The sequence below is a fragment of the Thermobia domestica genome, chromosome 11, assembly GCF_964235325.1.
Source record: "Thermobia domestica chromosome 11, izTheDome1.hap1.1, whole genome shotgun sequence".
NCBI lineage: Eukaryota > Metazoa > Arthropoda > Insecta > Zygentoma > Lepismatidae > Thermobia > Thermobia domestica.
In genome coordinates, this window is record NC_137464.1 from 101,198,796 (window position 1) to 101,211,058 (window position 12,263).

General features: G+C 33.2%; 2 long non-coding RNA genes across 6 annotated transcripts in view; one reads left to right on the top strand and one right to left on the bottom strand.

Moving 5' to 3' along the window:
* Window positions 1-12,263, top strand: part of LOC145664330 (uncharacterized) — a 1,055,818-nt gene that overhangs the window by 514,332 nt on the left and 529,223 nt on the right. The window lies entirely within an intron of this gene.
* The window catches only part of LOC145664332 (uncharacterized), a 137,268-nt gene that overhangs the window by 34,163 nt on the left and 90,842 nt on the right, over window positions 1-12,263 (bottom strand). The window lies entirely within an intron of this gene.

Sequence of the window (12,263 nt, forward strand, 5' to 3'; positions counted from 1 at the left end):
TACATAAATAAAAATGAAACCTTTTCAAACTTAAGAAAGCTAACCTAAGATGCATTTTGAAAAATTCCTCCAAAATCTATACATAGGCCTAGTAATTATTAAGGTTATAGACTATATGCAAGTGTGAGGATTCATAAACATAACTCACTTTAAAGACTTACACTTACAAGTGTATGTAGGGTTATATATGTTTTGAATATTTTGTGTTAATTTTATCAACTATCGAACAAAGAAAGGTTACTTGAGCTTTTTTTTTTTTTTTTTTTTTTTTTTTTTTTTTTTTTTTTTTTTTACAACTCAATACTAATCCTAGTCGCTATGTTTATGTTTTTATGTTTACTCGACTAACTGTCAGTGTTATACAGCTCCATTGTTTCTTGCATTCTAAATCTGAGGAATAATCATAATAGAGATAATACATGATTATATAATTTTATCATAATAGAGATAATACATACAAAATATCTTCTTGTTAATTTAAATTGAAAGTTCCTTTTGGTTGAATTTTGTGCAATAAAATCAATGCCATAATACTGGAATATAATAAAATATATAATTTTTAGTTACAAGTAGATAAACGTAGTAGGATCTACTTAATGAAGAAATTTGCCAGTTTTCGAGTTCAGGTCTAATTCTTTTGTTATTTACATAACTGTTTATCTATTTTTCTGCATACTTTTTTATTCTTAAATTTTATTTTCCCCAGAAAAATCATTGACAATAACATTATAATTTATAAGGTGTTCCTCTTTTTTTCTTTTCTTTTCTTTTTTCTTTTTGAATTTGAGACTGCAAAATATCTGAAGGGATACGCATCGGAGGAAAAGTATTTTATAAATAAAAATTAATATTCTGGAGAGGTAAATTCACGTATGATAAAACTACCCCCCCTAGAAGTAGAGCTGGAACATCTTTAAAAACTTGAATGGGGACCCCCTATATTTTTTATTGAAGCTTCGAGTTCTACGAGAAAAAAAAAAAGTATTTTTTTTAAATGGTTTCCTCAATTCCTGATAGATTGCACTGTAATCAGTAAAAACTAGTTTCCCTATGGTTTCTTCAATTGTGAGACACCACGTTTAATTGCAAAATAAATCTAGGCATACATGACGTTCATGTAGGGTTACTATATTTTCAAGTATGGAAAATGGGAGAACATAGAGCAAATGATATTCGCGACATTTCCCGCAACCTTTAACTCTCTTCCCTTAGATACAATATTATCACAGTAATCTGTACATATTATGTGTCTGTACACTGAACATTTTTCATAATTCTATAAGTATCTTTGAACCTCCATTTACAATTCAGATATAGTTATAATCAATGTTCGAAAAGTTTTCTTCTGACTAAGAAGCCAGTTCTGAGAACCAAAGTTCATAATAATACAAATCCAATTTGATATATTGGTTCACACGTTTTGGCCGAAAAATTTCAAAATTCCATAGGCTAGAATTTTCGGTCACCATAATGACCTGTCATCCATGAGTTTTCGTGCTCCAACACAAGCACCAAAACATATATATATATATATCTGCGACGAAATGTGATTCTACTCCTACTAAAAATTAACGTATGGCAAGATAGCCACTTCCCCACTTTAGAAAATTGAAACAATGACTAGGTCATTCGTTTGTACTACGTTTGTACCGTTTGTACCGGCAATATTTTCGTTTGTACCATTTTCCTTATAGCGTTACTTCAGAGGTCAACTGGGGGGCTATCTTGGCGCCAAGATAACCCCGACATATCACAGTACAAAAAATTGAAATACACCATTCGAAAGCAAATCGTTTGTACCGTTTGTACCGAAAAAGATTTGTTTGTACCCTGATAGTTTTCAAGAAACAGGGGAAGACATTTGGTGGGCTATCTTGGCGCCAAGATAGCCCCGACATATCACAGTACAAAAAATTGAAATACACCATTCGAAAGCAAATCGTTTGTACCGAAAAAAGTTTTGTTTGTACCCTGATAGTTTTCGAGAAAGAGGGGATGACATTTGGGGCGGGGGACTATCTTGGCGCCAAGATAGCCCCCCTTATCATAGCACAAAAAATTGAAATACACCATTCAAAAGCGAATCGTTTGTACCGTTTATACCAAAAAAGTGTTGTTTGTACCCTGATAGTTTTCGAGAAAGAGGGGATGACATTTTGGGGGCTATCTTGTACGCAAGATAGGCCCCGTAATGTGTACTTTTTCCATGGCCATTAATAAGTATTATGTGTTTATTCATTCGAATTTATGTGAATTTAGAATTCTGGTTGTGCATATCCAAATAAAAAAAAAAAAGAATTTTTCGGAAGTAACTCAATGTTAGAATTGAATCGGGGAGTGGGAAAACAGTGTGAGTTCAAAATAAGCAATTTTGAAGTAAAAGCAAAAATAACACTAAAGATGTAGAACTACAAGTTGTAATGAAGAGCAATATAATTTGCAAGACCATGCACGTTATAGCAGAATTCTATATTGTCGACTGTACATTTCTGGCATTAACAAACGAAAGTTCTTTCTTCAAATATCTCAAAATGCGTTTTGTGGACTTGTAATGTTTTTTCACTTACCGATTCAATTAAATTTTTTTCTATTTCTACCCTTTTCCGTAAGTAAATAAGTATTATTCAGCAATGGCCTACTTGCTTTCGGCAATTGTCTATGAAAGCGGCAAGATTCTCGAGGTGTTAATGTGACAGATATAAGCAGTTAATTTCTTCAGTTGGTGTAAAGCTGAAACGTGGAAGGACGCCGTTTAGGTGAGTAAACATTTCATTTTTTATTTTTCTTTGTTTAAGATTATTTCTGTAAATCCAGTTTCTTTCTGAATTTGTACACACTTTGTTATTCTGTTACGGTATTTATTTACGGAAAAGGGCACAAATAGAGAAAATTTAATTGAATAGGTGAGTGAAAAAACACTATTAGTCCACAAAACGCATTTTGAGATATTTGAAAAAAGAACTTTCGTTTGTTAATGCCAGAAATGTACAGTCGACATTATAGGATTCTGCTATAACGTGCGAGGTCTTGCAAATTGTACTACTCTTCATTACAACTTGTAGCTCTACATCTTTAGTGTTATTTTTGCTTTTACCTCAAAATGGCTTATTTTGAACTCACACTGTTTATCCCACTCGCCGATTCAATTTTAACGTTAAGTTATTCTCAGCTAGTTCTTTTTTCATTTGAATATGTACAACTAGAGTTCTAAATTCACACAAATTCACATGAACAAAGACATAATACTTATTAATGGGCATGGATAAAGTAAAACTTACACATTACGGGGCCTATCTTGCGTACAAGATAGCCCCCCAAATGTCATTCCCTCTTTCTCGAAAACTATCAGGATACAAACGAAACTTTTTTCGGTACAAACGGTACAAACGATTTGCTTTCGAATGGTGTATTTGAATTTTTTGTGCTGTGATACGGAGGAGCTATCTTGGCGCCAAGATAGCAGACCCAGTTGACCTCTCAAGTAACCCTATAAGGAAAATGGTACAAACGAAAATATTTTTGGTACAAACGGTACAAACGTAGTACAAACGAATGGCCTAGTCATTGTTTCAATTTTCTAAAGCGAGGGGGAGGGCTATCTTGCCAGACGTAAAATTTCGTATGTATTGGTGGTACGTACATGTGACGTTGCACACATAAGGACTATAGTCGTATTGCAGAACTGATGAAACGACTAATTATATCAGGAAGTAAATTGCAGATTAAGTAGGGTCTAGTATAGTCAATCATGATTGGGAGGAGAAAGTAAGTCAGTGTAGGTTAAAAACAAGCAAAAACAACTACCTATCTTTTATTCTGTTTCTGGGATATTCGATGAGCTTTGAAATACAAAGTAGTGTTTTCGTGATATATCTAGTCTACAGAGTAATTTTTAGTTAAAAAAATGAACATAAAATTTTTCGAGAATCGAGACAAGACGAGATTTTTTAAATGATACTTTCCGTCTCATCTCGAAAACGAGACGAGAGTTGTCATGTTTCGTCTTGTACCGAATCGTCGGCAACAAAGAACAGTGAAACTAAGAATATCCGATATGTTTGCCCTCTAATGACGTAAAACAGACTCTCATTTCAAGGATATAGACAGAGCATTTTTAACTACAGATTAATAAAATTACTGATATCGCAAACGAAGCTATAATACTATTTTGCACACGCTACATGTAAGAAGACAAAGTTAACATTTCTCGTTTTCAAGTAAATTTATAGCTTACAACAGAGTATTATAAGGCTTTGAATTTTTTTCTTTTCTTTGTCTTTTTCTTTTGTTTTAAGAATTCAATTTTATGCGGAAATGTATAGACTTGATTATAGATGGTGCACGTGCTGTGTCAAACATAAAATGTGGACTTATTCCTCGAGTAAACACAGTGACAATGGAAATCATGCTGTATGTATCAAAATGATTTGGCTATAAAGAAAGAGCTACAATCATTAAAGAAAATACTTGATACGCTAGTTAAGATTACAAATTTTACCAAATCTCGACATTTGACTTACAGAAACTTCTTACTAGTACATGAAGAAAATCAAAGCCTACATATACAAGTGTTTAAACAACCATAAAACGATCGATTAGTTGAATAAATTTCTCTTTGTTGTGTAGCTTACTTTGCGCATGTACTTTTTCATACTTAAACACATTCAATATGAGTCTTCAAAGTAGCAATAGGAATAATTTTAACCTTGAAGACAGGATTGAGACGGCTGTCGATAAGGCGAGCTGAAGGTGGTAGTAGCAACACTTTCCCAAACATTGAAGTTATTTCTGGAATCCTCTGGTGAAGAACTGCCACAAAAAGTTTATCATGACATCGCTGAACACTTGAATGGTGCAATGACTAGTTTAGTAGATTATTTCACTCCATCAGATTCTGAAAACTCATGGATAAGTAAATCTTTTCGAGTATGGTGTGGTATAGTTAAAAACTTGTCTGAGGATGAGTAAAACGAACTTGATGTTACTTGTAATGATTCATTTTCAAAATATTTTTCAAAGAATAAACTCTTAATTAATTTTACTTGAACGTAATTTCTGAGCATAAGAAAATAACTGTGAGTGTAAGTACCTGGTCCATTTTGAAGCTCATATCTTTGTGAACAAATATTTTTAGTCATTTGTTTCCGAAAAAAAAAAAAAAAAAAACAGACATCGTGTTGATACAGTTTTAAGGTGTTAATCCAGATTTAATGTTAAAAGGAGTAAATATTGAACCAGGTGTGGAAAGAATTGTCCGAAATAAAGTATGATTTTTTCCATGACACCTAGATTCTCGTATAGCTATACTGTCATAAGTCATATGTTTATAATATAAATAAAAGTTAGTAATTTAATAGTTGTTACTATTTCTTCAACTTCATAACTACTACTTCAACCTATGTACGATAATTTAGAGGTGTGGGGTACGTAGCTTGCCTTAAAATGCAAAGGGATCAACAACTCGGAAATAACTAAGAACCATTGTTTTAGGGTATATTTTATTTATAAATATATTTCTCTCGCTTTTATTGTTTTAATCAGTAACTTTTTAAATAGTAAAACTTAGCTGCGATGTTAGTTTTTAAAGTAAAATTAATTTAAAAAAGGTTAGTAAACGCGTTGTCGTTTCATCGTTATTAAACCGTTTGTGACATTGTAGTTCATACTAATATAAACAGTGATTGATCACTAAAACTATTAATCTTCATTTTAATCCTACACTCCGTATGTTAAAACGCTCAGTGATTTGTTGTTTACTGCAAAAGTTTTTATACTATGGTGTTTCTTTATGGGTGATAATGGTTTCACTACAGTGGCGTAACAAGAACAGGTGAGACCCCTTAGACAATGAAGTTGGGGGGCGCCTTAGCTTGAAAAGTACAAGGAATCTTACTGGTATCAGGACTCAGTTTTAAGGGTTGTATTCAACAAATAAAGATTTTAAGATAAATACTAGAACAATGGAGTATTACTGTTAAATAACTATTGAATTCGACTTGCTTATTTAGTATACATAGTTGTATTTATCACTTTGTTAGAAAATAGCTGAAAAATCTAGAGATACTTAAACCTTAAGGAATTGATATCCTTCTTAATAAAATTTACATTTTGCGGAAAAAGACAGAATAATTTATGATAACGTTAATTTTCCAACACTTGATCAAGTGCTTCTTTGCCAGCACTTGATCCAACGGGCAGGAGTACGTTTGAAGAACATAAAAAAGACATCATACGACGTGGAACAGTTTGAAAGAAAAAAAGAAAGAAAGAAAGACGTTAGTCACTGACGAACTCCATGTCTTGTATGTTCTTCTCTGTGTTCAGGGGCAGGGTTCTAAAACACTGACCCGCCTCACGGTCTACCACCCAGAGGACAAGTTTCAAGAAAACTGATTCTCCAGTAAATGAATTCCCTCATAAATATGTTGATTTCTTCAATATATCAATAAAAAAATTCTATTCTGGAGAGTCAGTTCCTTCCTGACTCGTGAATGGATTTCCTGACAAATATATGTAAAGCAAATACCCTGCTATAGTGCATTTTTAACAGTTTGATGCTAATTCCCCTTAATTATATTTCTTATCTCAGCATGTAATCAGTCTTTTAATATGAAAATTATCTTGAAACAATATAAATTACAATTTTGCCCCCTTCTATGAATATAATCCCGCCTACCATAGTCTAATTCATTCCACAGTATAGGATAAACTTAGTTCAAACACTTGTGAATATGAACACAGTACAAAAAAAAAAAAAAAAAAAAAAAAAAATCCAAGAATAACATATATAATGCAGGAGATAGCACAAAAGTGCCGCTGTAACTACTTCGGCAGGTTTACTTATAAAGGTCCATGGTTGTATGGCAATCTATTGAAAACTGTCTGTACAAACTTGGCCTCATTCTGAAACTTTTAAGACATTCCTTATAATTGTGATACAAAAACGAAAATATAAATTCAAGAACTCACCTAATCCGGGGAGCCATAACATATTTAAAAAAAATTAATAAAATTGATTCAGAACAGTGTAATAGGTAAAAGTGTATTAGTGTACCACAAAAATGGAACAGATAGTATAGTGGGACTATAATTATAGTGTATTGAATTGACTATCACATGGTGACCGTACCCAAATGATCCATGACGTTTCATTCAAATATGACAGATAGAAGAATAAAAAAGATTGAATAAAAATAAAATTGAGAATGCATAATGTAATTAGGCCTAATTAATATTTAGAATAAAAGAAACCATTACTTATAAGTCAAATGTACAAACATAAGAAGCATACAATAACTACAAGAATATATGAATTGCTAATAGATAATTTTAACTTGTCATACTCTACCATACGTTACTTATACTTTCTTCTTGAATTTATATTTTCGTAAGGAATGTCTTACTTAGTAGGTAGCAGGTAGGTATTGGTTAGAAGCGATCCAGTTGTTTATTTTAAATGGAGTATCTACCTACCTGGGAGCCCCTCACCATCTGGACGCGACTCGGGGTCCATGGCATTTGTCCACCCTGCCCACAGAGAAGCTACGCCAGTGGTTTCACAATGTATTAGTGTTACAAAAATATGTTTAATCTCAAATATAAAAATGTGTGTGCTTAAGTTGTAGTAGAAAAGAATTCTGACTACAAGCGTTAGATTTATTTAATTAAGGCTGAAAAAGTAACAGTATCTCTGAATAACCGTAGTTGTTTGATGTAATTCTTGTTACAAATGAACGAATTTTGGAACTGCAATATAGTACTGACGTCTCCTCCTGTTGTGCTTAAATCAAATTATTAGAAAGACGTTCAACAGATTATATGAATATCAAATTCTATAATATGATTTGATTAGTGTTAAACGAAAAAAAGAAAACTCCGAAGATGGCACAGATACCAATTGCTAGATTTTATTGACTAGAACAGTTATATGCATTAATGTAAAACTTATGAGTAGTTTTAGAGAAAACGAAAAAAATCAATATTTTTGTAAACTTGTTAATTGCTTCTGTACGAGAAGTATGCCATTTATTGAGGCAAATCCGATATTGAAATACGTGTATCCTCATTTACCATATTATAAAGACTACATTATTATGATTAATGAGGTAGTTTAAAGTTAACACTAACTTTTATTTTTTAAAAAAAAAACCGTTTAACTAAAATATTGTCCAAATATGAGTTGATAGATTATAATAAGATGAACAGAATAATTAGCTTCCGGAAATTCGTCTAAGTAACTTCCGAGGAAAAATGAACTTGGTGCTGTAAGTATGTCGTTCTTTGCCAGCAACAATTAGCTGTTGTATTTTGCTATAAGAAATTGCTATTTACTTATTTATACAAATGTAGCAAAATAAATTGTTAACCCTTAGTCGGTAATATCCGTCTCCCAGGCGGATGTACGATATTTTCTTCTTCAGAGTTGGTACTCATATTCGAGGTATGATCTGATACTTCACCTATGCTTCAGTTGTGGGTTGACTGTGCTGTTTTCAGCAGGTGGTCGCGTGTCTAGCTCATTGTTGCAAACTTCGAAGTGTTTAAAGTTATTCCAATCCGTCTCGCAAGCGGATATTACTGTAAAGGAAATATATTTTATCCGTCTAAGGGACGGCTATTACTTTATACTGACAACTATTAATATTTGGTTTTCTTTCGTTTCGAAAATCTGAATATTTTAAGATGTCAAATAGCAAACGTATGCCTCAAAGGAGTAGGGCTATACTACAAATGGCTATAGAGCAGTTAGAGATGGCTATAGATCAGAAACTGATTATGATTACGGATCCGATAACTCGTATGTTCCTGAACAAGATCATTTATCGGAAAGTTCATGAAAGCAATCCAGAAATGGATTTTAACGATGCCAATAACATATCTGATAAGGGATACAGCAATCATCAGAAAAGTGATCAGAATAATACGAAAGTACAACAGAAACTGATAATGTTTATTGCAAAAAATACAGTAGTTCAATCAGATAGAGCTGCAATAAGCCAAATTTGGGTACTAAAACACCTAAGAATGACGTGATAAAAATTAAATTGTCATGGTTAGGACCCGTGAATTAGTTACACAATTTTCCAAATCCAGAGGACATCTGGAATTTATTCCTTACTAATGAAACTGTGAACTGCATTAGTGTACAATGGAAGTGATGAGAAGAAAGTTACATAACTCCTTCTCAAGTTATAAGAGTACTGATTAAGACTAAAATTGGAACGCTTATTTGTTTAATGACTTTGTGATCCATTTTCAAGTCGGGGCGTGAGAGCTTGGTGTCACTTCTATCAATTGACTGCACTGGACTTCATGCTTTACATGCAACCATGTCTCTCAAAATGTGTGAAGTTTTGCCGGCGGGTGTTAGGTTTAATGATTCATCTATTCGTCAACGAAGGAAAAGAAAGAATCCCACAACAGCAATGTCCAATGTTTTCAGTAAGTTCATTTCTAATTGCCAAACGGCATATTCTATTGGGGTGCACATATGTGTTGATAAAACTCTATAAGGTATATGTTTAGAAATTCTCAGCGGAGAAGCATGTTGCATTGAACTCATGGGTACATTTACAAGTGAACTACGACGTGCTTATTATTCAATTTATTAATTTCGTTACGTAGAATCAATTCTCTGGGTGTAACTACACCTTATTGAAAACTGACTTACACCACTTCGGCTTCAAGCGTCTCAATTGTGCGTGTCCGTCTCTCAGGCGGATGTTACTGTTATAGCTTATTTTTTGGATGTTACCAACTAAGGGTTAACTAGAATATTGCATCTAATGCAGTTTATCTTTTCCTATCTATAATATTGTACACAATTGAAACTTTTCGTTCTTAGCCTACCCTTCAGTAAACTACTTCTATTTCTGAGGCTACAAAGAAATTTTAAGAAAGCCTAGACAATCTTATACAAACCTTAAGTTTAAAGTATGGTCTCTATGCAAATATATATACATCGGGATAAACCAACAAATGGTCGTCCAATATCACCTTTTCGGCACGTAGGGGCAATGAAACGTATAAATCTGTTTAAATCTCGAATTCTAGATTTTTTAAAACTATTACTATAATTTCTTCTCTCCTATCGTCGTTCCAAAGTAAAAAATGGAAAACTGAACAGTTCATATAAAAGAAACCTGCATAATAATAGTATTCAGTTAAATAAAATTTGTTGTAACCTTTTGTTGTAATCTTATAAAAGTATAAAATATTATATGGACTTTAATAAACAAAGTAATAACAAAGCAATTTTGTTTCCTTTCAAGCATCGAGAATAGTACTCACAAACTGGGTTGCTATTCTAGATATAGTACCCTCGGTGGTGATTTAACCCGTAGAAAGCACATTTCACGAAGTGACACACATACCCTTTTACAAATTATAGTTCTAGTAGTTTTTTTTTTCCCTCGTGTTTCGCATTCTTACAGAACTTCCGGTTCTTGGTATTTGATTTGTTTGATTTACTTATTATTAAATATATAGTCCAGAATACATCTAGGAAGCCTTCTATTCGGATAACATTTTTTTTGGAACCAAATAAAATACAATTTGATATTTTGTGTATCTTTGGAATGTTTACCATTGAATTTTCCATGTTAGGCCTCGTACTAGCTCGCTAAAATCTAATTTGCTTTGGCGCGAGAGACCCGGGGTCAGATTACACTGAAAGATCATGTAGTTAAGTAGGATTCCACGTTAAGCTGTAGGTCTAAAATTCATACTATCTTGGCACTGAACAGAACATTAAACTCTAAACTACTTTCTACTAAAGTAATTTCGAATAAATAGATCACCAAGGGTGATTCCGCATGAAAAAGTTTGTCCATGTTGAGACATTTTTCTTAGGTGTAGAAATATCTAATAAAAATGAACTCAAGGGAAGCCTCAGATTCCTCGTGGCTATATGGTGAGTGTGCTCGCCTTCGGTTTCGACGAGGAAGACCCGATTTCAAATCAAATTCCAATCTACCAGCCAATCCAACGGAAGAGATTCTTTTATTCAGGATTTTTCACACACAATTAGGTAAACTTTTGACACTGTGTGTGCTCATTGCTGTAGTTCATACTTACCGTTGTCTACGTGTCTTTAGATAAAAGGGAGAATGTAATTTTCATTTTTTAAAACACAAATTACTTCCTAAGCTATCTCCAATAGATTAGGATATTTGTCAAATTGGGAAATTAGTACATAGTCTTGAGGATAGAGGACAATCTTAAAGCTAGCACATATATTTGCTTCCGTGGATTAACGAATCACAACAGAAATGTAAAATGTTTGAGCAGAAATATATAGTATGTGATTGTAGTCTCACAGTTTCATTGCACTTTCACTTCACTCATCTTAGTAAAAATGTCCTCCTCTAATGTGTTTTCTTTTGCAGACAATGATTTAAAATGCGTGTATAAGAATTACAAATGCTAAGGTGGTTTGGAATAGTTGCATTACGTTTTCATGGTTGAAGTACAACTGAGGTAATATACCATATGAATCATATACACTATACAAAATCTTTATCAATGATAATTTAATAATAATGAACTCAGAACGTTATGCCAACGTGTCATATTAATTTCTCACACACTGCAGCAGAAAGGCATGTTCGGGCACTGCCTTGCAAATCTCATAGTGCCTGGACGTGGGCATAGACCTCAATGTAATTCTAAAATTCTACAAGAAGCACGCAGAGGTGCCGGAGTTGTTAGTTCCTGGTTCCTAACACTCGCGAGAGTCTATCTAGCATGGTGTCAGAAGCAAAGGGTGAAGATCTGGTGACTAATAGCGTTAGTATGAGAATGAATGAATATGAATTAAATCGAACAAGCTGGGGAAACCATCCCACGTTAAGATATTAGCAACTGGTAAAATTATGAATCCCAGTTGAAATCCGAACAATGAACGGCAGAGATCTGATTGTCTTACAGCTGGTAGGCATAAGTCTTGGATTGGGACCATAGGACAAGGATCTTTGAGTTCTAAAATTTAATGTAATTCTAGAGTTTACTGGCAAGTTATGACTATTGATTGTCAGGGTTAGTGTGGTTGAACATACAATTAATACGGAAATCAATTCACACACATTTATTTAGAGCATGCATTGGATTTATTGCCGTCTGATCTTAGTTAGCTCCTGACTTCTATAGACTGGTAATCTGCAAAAGAGATACTGAGTATATACTTATTTGTTGCAACGATATGCATAGGCATAGCCATAAGTTTTACAAAAAAGAAAAAGAGAGAGAGAGAAAAGATAAAGAAA